Here is a 7,495-nt window from a genome sequence, read left to right on the forward strand (position 1 = left end):
ATAGTAGCTTTTTCTTGTTGAATGCTTGCTTATGTATTGTATTGCAAATCTGTTTTTATTTCTTTAACACATTACACAGTTTACAAAAGGCCAATTAACTTTTTTTTCTTTTGCACTGTAGTCTATATTGTTCATTTTCTTGGTTCTGATCCTACAATCTTAGCATGCTGCATTCAGACGTTCTACCATTTGGTTATGCTCAGTACATCTTCAATCAAAAGCACTCTGTATTTAGCGAATTTTACACTGCCTATTGTTTTTCCACCAATATTTATACCGTTGTTCCCTTGAAAACATTTCTTTACAAATTCGTCCAAATATACGTAGGCAACTCAGAAAATAATTTACACATGTAGTCCAACGCCAAGACCACTGTCCAACAAGAGATTCGCATTGTCAACAGAGATTACATGTTTAAAGATTCCCGCAGACAGAATATTGCTACGGTGCGGATAACAGGTGTGGCGCGGTAACTGGAAATGCACTCCACAGATGAAATACGCGGGACCGCGATTCTTTTGGGAGGAACGTCTGAACTGCACACAAAATCATCGTCAATATCGAACCGACCGAACGTACGCCACAGAAGGAAGCAAAAAAGGACGGATGAAAAAGAACAAACACGCTTTTCTGCTTCGGAATGGTTACAAACGGTCCCTAATGGTTCCACACTGTATGCCAGAGCAGACATTGCTGTCACGCTACACTCCAAAGGGGTGAGATCAGGTTCAGTGGAACTGAAGGCGCACGATGTCCTTAAAAAAGGTTCAAATGGCTCTGAGCACTATGGGACTCAACATCTGAGGTTATCAGTCCCCTAGAACTTAGAACTACTTAAACCTAACTAACCTAAGGACCTCACACACATCCATGCCCGAGGCACGATTCGAACCTGCGACCGTAGCGGTCGCGCGGTTCCAGACTGAAGCGCCTAGAACCGCTCGGCCACAACGGCCGGCCCCAAAAAAGGGTTGAGTCTTCCGGGACAGAGGGAAAAACCCCGGTTTCACCATCTTTCACAATCCGGGACAAGAAGGCCTCCCCCTCAGCTTCAAAACAGTGTAACAAATTAAGGTAAATGTTTCTTCTGTGTAGTTTGTGATCCACCTTTAGACACCGTGAGACCCATCTTGCACACTCTTTTGAATATCGAATTGCATCCACGCTTCCTTGCTGACTGGCAGATGCAGCGCCAACTGCCGATTCGTAATGCGCCTGTCCTCGAAAATGACATCAGCTTGCTCCAACTTGTCAGGTGTGACAGCAGAGGATGGTCTCCTCGATCTCTGCAAATCGTGGAGCTCCGCCGAACCGCCTCCTGATGACCTCACCCTCCGCGCCCAGCGACTAACTGTATTTCTACCGACAGCGAATGCACCATAGACTTCACACAAGCGTTTGTGAATGTTCCGCACAGTTTCTTTCTCTACAGTGAGAAATTCAATGACGGCACGTTGCCTGTACGTACATCCCTACAGACGCCATTTTGAAACTGTCCCGCAGCTGCGCTAACTGTCGGAAACGACGAAAATTTGACACGCTCACTCTGGAGACTTCAAATAATACATACGTAGCGTTTCGCATTCATAGCCTTCTTTTCAGCTGAGGAAAAAAAATGCAGTGCATTACTTCCTGGGCAACCCTCGTACAATGGAGCTATCGTTGTAGACGGCAGTCCTTACACTTCCATTCTTGGTACTCACCAGTCCAAATTATAAAGAGATATTTAGTCGAAATCAGTTTAAAGCATTCCGTCTTCAGGCCACAAGTGGCCCGTCGGGACCATCCTACCGCCGTGTCATCCTCAGCTGTGGATGCGCCTAGGAGGGGCGTGTGGTCAGCACACCGCTCTCACAGTCGTTACGATGGTTTTCTTTGACCGGAGCTGCTACTATTCGATCGAGTAGCTCCTCAATTGGCACCACGAGGCTGAGTGCACCCCGAAAAATGGCAACAGCGCATACCGGCACGGATGGTCAGCCATCCAAGTGCCGGCCACGCCCGACAGCGCTTAACTGTGGTGATCTGATGCGAACCAGTGTATCCACTGCGGCAAGGACGTTGCCCCGAGATCACTTTAAGACTTCTGGATTCTTGATCGGTGAACCACTTCATCGTCTGATGTTGTGCCGTCCAAGGTTTTGGATGATCTATGACACTAGCTTGCAGCGCTTTCCAACACTTTCAAGCCGAGGAACGTTAACGAAATTTACACATCATATCTGTTAGCAGTGACCGCGTTGTTATAGGCATGATCCATCCCATGCACCATTTAAGTATTTGTGAAGCTAGAACTGGTCAAATCAGAGTATCTCGGAATGAATAAGCTCATATGCACTTATGGGCTTATCCTTTAGTTGTTATTAGGGAAGTCAACGGGACCTTGCAATTGTTTTTTTGTGAGGCGACGATCAAGTCGTAGATCACAGCCGACACTTATTCATTACGAGCATTGTGAATTACCCGTGAAGCTGAAAGGAGGTTGATGCTTTATTCAAAAGTAATGTCTGATTCTCATATAACTACAAGTTTTCAGCCTCAAACGATTCATCTCAAAACTATTACTTTTTGCCAATTGGCAGCCGTTGACAAAAAACTCTCTACTAGCGAGGTGGCGCAGTGATTAGCACACTGGACTCGCGTTCGGAAGGACGATGGTTCGAGCCCGCATCCAGCCATCCTGATTTAGGTTTTCCGTGATTTCCCTAAATAGCTTCAGGTAAATGTCGGGATGATACCTGTGAAAAGGCACGGCCGTCTTAGTTCCCCATCCTTCCCTAATCCAATGGGACCGATGTCCCCGCTGTTGGGTCCCCTCCCCGAACCAACCAACCAACCAATCAAAACTCTCTATGGATATGCAGGAAATAGGAACACGTGACACTGATGATGATGCTCACCTGTCGAATTGCGACACTAACCTGGATTCTATTCAAGAGCAGAATAATATGTGCTGATATCGGGTTTCATCCCAAATCGTCGCTCGCTCTTATCCTGACAATCTTTCTGCATTCGAGCAAGCCACGTAAAACAGGTACATTTTAGCTATGAAACTCACATATCAAAATGAAAGGTACCCATGGAGTGAGGATAATTATAAAAGATATATCTGACCTGCCAATGCCTTGTATGTTCCTTACGAAGAACGAACAAAATTAACGTTTTTGAGATGCTCAAAAACACTTCTCCCATCTCCTGCATATTTGCGAACAGATTAAACGGGATCATCGTATAAAAGAATAAGCCTTATGAAACTAAGAAAATAACTTTACTATCAAATAAAAACAAAGCAACGAACAAAATAGAAGCAGCCTGTTCGAAATCGCAAATGTTTACTCACTCTTTAAATCAAATTCTGCTGCTTGGTAACGTTCAATATCGTGTTGTTCTACCCTCTGCAATGTAACATGTCTCAATCCTCCATCAAATACTAAAGCCACCGCCGGAACGCTGACTATAAAGATGGACAATAGGTTAAGAATCCTGCCCTGATATTGAATAACTTTCTGATGACCTTCCGACACTATACCGATCGAAAACGTAACTGACTCACCTCCACGTGGAGCGCTTGAGACTGAGTGCATAAGATGCTTATTTGTGCCCGGTCACCTCCATACTCTGTACGACAATCACCAGGCGTCAGGCAATTTCAGCACTTTCAGTGAGAAAAGCCTGCCTATACTGATCCAGGTCCCAAAAGTGACACTGCGTACACGATCTAAGGTGTAAATAACCGTTCGAGGCATGCTGACAAGACTGGGCTGGGTATGTAAGGCGCGATGCCTTGTATACAATTTGAGGCAGAGTGCGCTCTACTGAGCTGCTCTAAGAATGCCGCTTTTTGTTACCTCCATTATGTGCGTAGTCGCACGTTTGACATTTCTCGTGGTCAGATGAGTATTGAAAAAGTCAATGCAATTGCCTCCTTGAATACGCCGGTTCCAATTAGATCAAGGGAGTTGAACAACGTCGGGCGTGGCAGATACTTGGAGGCCTAACTTCCTGTGTACGCCACCTTTTCCCTCTGTCTTTCCGACAAAGGGGAGGAGGGATGGTAGCCTGCAGTTCCTGAACAGTAGACTCAGCGCTAACGTCCGCAGCCTCTTATGGAGTGCCAGAATGTTATACTGATGGTGTCCCGTCCGTCGGGTGGGGACTTCAAGACGGCCCCGTTAGTGCTATTCGAGAGAAATGGGCTATGGTCCGGCACCGGGTTTCACCCTCTCTCGTCTTTTATCATCATACAACAAAAAAATGACACCACATTAAATGCACACTTACTTTGGTTATCTATTCGTATCAGCACACTTAAGGCACAATGTGAAGGAAAGGTGACAGTGTTCGTAAAGGATAGGAGAAGCCTCTCCAATTTGGTGGCCGAACCTGCCCCTCTTCGTCTCCTAGCCGATAATGTCGTACGACTTTGCTTAACTACTGAGAAAGAAGTTACTGATAAAGAAATATGTAAGTCATGAAAGTGGTTATTAGAAAGAATAGGCGAGGAGTTAAGCATATCATTAACCCTCAACAGAAGAATGGGAAAAACTTGTGTGAACGTTGGCACTGAAACAATGAATAATTAACCAAATTGCTGGAAAAAACAGTAAAAGAGAAAAGATGTAGCATCAGACAAAGATTAGAACATATTAACAGCGTTATCTATAATAAAGCGGTAGGCTGGTATGTAGCTTTAGTCCAATATCTTGGCACAAAACAGGAAAAGATGGAGGGCGACATCAAACAAGTTGAAAGGTCTCCGATTAAAAAGAACCGGATAGAAAACACCAGTGTGTCAGAGAATTTACAGAAATAGCTGCTCGTACGGCCAGTCACGGTACAACATGACAACAAAGTACTCCTGCCCCCAGAGAAGCCGCAAGTGGTTCTCACGGGCTGTTGGCACACGATGCAGCCGCTTGTCACAGAGCCGCGTCGCATTCCAGTAAACACCTTGCGGGTGGTCGATACCATCGGCTGCTGGCAGTGCGCGGCAGCCGTTGCTACATACACCTAATCGAATGGCAAGTGTGCAGCCGCTGTTCGGAGACTAATGACCGTGTACAGCGCCGCCAAACCGATTTGCAAACTCAGGGAATCCGTGACAGATACTCATCACGTGCTGCAACACAGAGACGTACGCTGCCAAACAATCGTCTGCACGAAAAACTACCTTCCCGTTACCATCACATATCCATTCGGTTTGTGCGGAAAAATTCTTACCACCGTGTCAACCACATTTATTTGCAAACCTTATTTCCCAATATCGCAACCAATAGTAACAGAAAGTTAATTTTCTTCTTGAAATACAGCGTTTCCTATTTATTGAGGAAATATAAATCGGCAGAATAATCTGCTTCCTATGCGACTCCCATAACTCAATGTACGTCAGTGATACTTTTTGTACGCTTTTTCCCACACGAAAACTGTCCTCTCTACTACATTTTCTTCTGTGTATTGGCTTTCGTTTAACGAAGCGTATTTTGATTGAATGGCGAGATTGGTGTATTAGACATTTGAAGATGGCTCCTCGTAGTCATAACTAGTAATGAAGGCCAGTAATACCTAGATATGCAAGATCAATAAACGTTTCGTAAGAGACGGAGTTGTCTGAATAGTTGCGTATGCAGACTGTCGTTACTTTCAGTTAACAGCGGTTAACAGTCACTAAAAAAGGGTAAAAACCTTTTCGAATGTCATATATATGGAGCTAGCAAATGCGACTTAAGGAAACATGGTGTTTAAATGGGTAGTAAAAAAGATCCCGTCATTAAAATACATCAAGCCATGGTTTATATGAGGTCAGTCGTCTAAGGCCAAATGACAGGAAGACTCAGGCAAAAACTTTTGCCTTCTGGCAAATGAATAAATAATAGCTTAAAAAGTCTATGGACAACGGTCAGCTATTAGTATAAATTACGTGGAGCACCTCAGAATTGTACTTAACACACCCAGAATCCCACACAGTAATATAGGCGACGTCAACGGAGGATAAAAAGGTCATTTTAAGTAAGAATTCGCCGACAACTGTCAGTTAAAAGTTAGAAACTGAAGACCGCCTCACCACGTTACTATCAAAGATTTATTTTAGTTTTTTTTTTAACCAAAAGAAACAGCCATCTACAGTCTACGTAAAATTAGGCTTAGAACAAGTGCCTTAGAGCAGTTCAAAAATGGTTCAAATGGCTCTGAGCACTATGGGACTTAACATCTGTGGTCATCAGTCCCCTAGAACTTAGAACTACTTAAACCTAACTAACCTAAGGACATCACACACATCCATGCCCGAGGCAGGATTCGAACCTGCGACCAGAGCGGTCACGCGGTTCCAGACTGAAGCGCCTTTAACCGCACGGCCACACCGGCCGGCCTTAGAGCAGTAACAAGCGGAAATAGAGTAGCAAATACACGCCGCTAACGGGGTCTTACAACCTAGATATGTAGGTAAAATGCTTTCTTTCACGAAAATAATAAATCCGGTAAAACGTCTTGCAACAACAAGAAAATTAAACAAGCTGCGACATTGACGCGAATAAAACAGTGTTTCGTATACAGAATAAAAATGGTTCAAATGGCTCTGAGCACTATGGGACTCAACTTCTGAGGTCATTAGTCCCCTAGAACTTAGAACTAGTTAAACCTAACTAACCTAAGGACACCACACAAATCCATGCCCGAGGCAGGATTCGAACCTGCGACCGTAGCGGTCTCGCGGTTCCAGACTGCAGCGCCTAGAACCGCACGGCCACTACGCCCGGCCGTATACAGAATAAATTTTCTTTACTTTACGTCATTATAGACCGAAATCGGTAATCTGTGGACAAAAAATTTTGTGACCATACACGTAAAGTAAAGGAATTTAAGCAAATTAAAGATTTTTTAAAAAAAGAGAAGGAACTCTTTACACTCATTTAAAAAATAAAAAAGTTACACTTAACGCGTTTGAACGTCCAGGCACAGTAAATAAAAAATCCTCTAATTAACTTTCGGCCACAAGGGCAGCAGAGGGAGACAGAATAATAGATAAAAACAGCAAATGTTAGCAATATCACAAGGGGTCGAGCTCATGTGGTTCAAACGTTCCGAAATTACAACAGAAGCACACAAAATTTAACTATCTGGCCAGTTTCCTCAACACAACGAGACAGATATCTTTATTGGCCACTGCAATCAAAAATTAAACAGTACGTCAAGATGACTCTACTTTTTAATTAGTTGTCAGCTGAGGCGCCTGGTAACAGGCACGTAGGACTATACACCGAAATCCCCTTCCGAACTTCTTTACTACAAAAACAATAATAATAAAAGTAATAATTTTTTGCTCCCCTGCAACATACAAAATGATGTTAATAAAACTCCTACTAACACAGGCACACACGCACAAATGAACTTGACAGCATAGACAAAGACAAATTGCACACCAGCAAGGAAGTCTTAAAACAAAGCTCTTAAGAGCACAGTTCACGAAAGGACTAACAACCTAACACGCAATGCTTGT

Source organism: Schistocerca piceifrons, chromosome 1 (genome assembly GCF_021461385.2).
Source record: "Schistocerca piceifrons isolate TAMUIC-IGC-003096 chromosome 1, iqSchPice1.1, whole genome shotgun sequence".
Lineage (NCBI taxonomy): Eukaryota > Metazoa > Arthropoda > Insecta > Orthoptera > Acrididae > Schistocerca > Schistocerca piceifrons.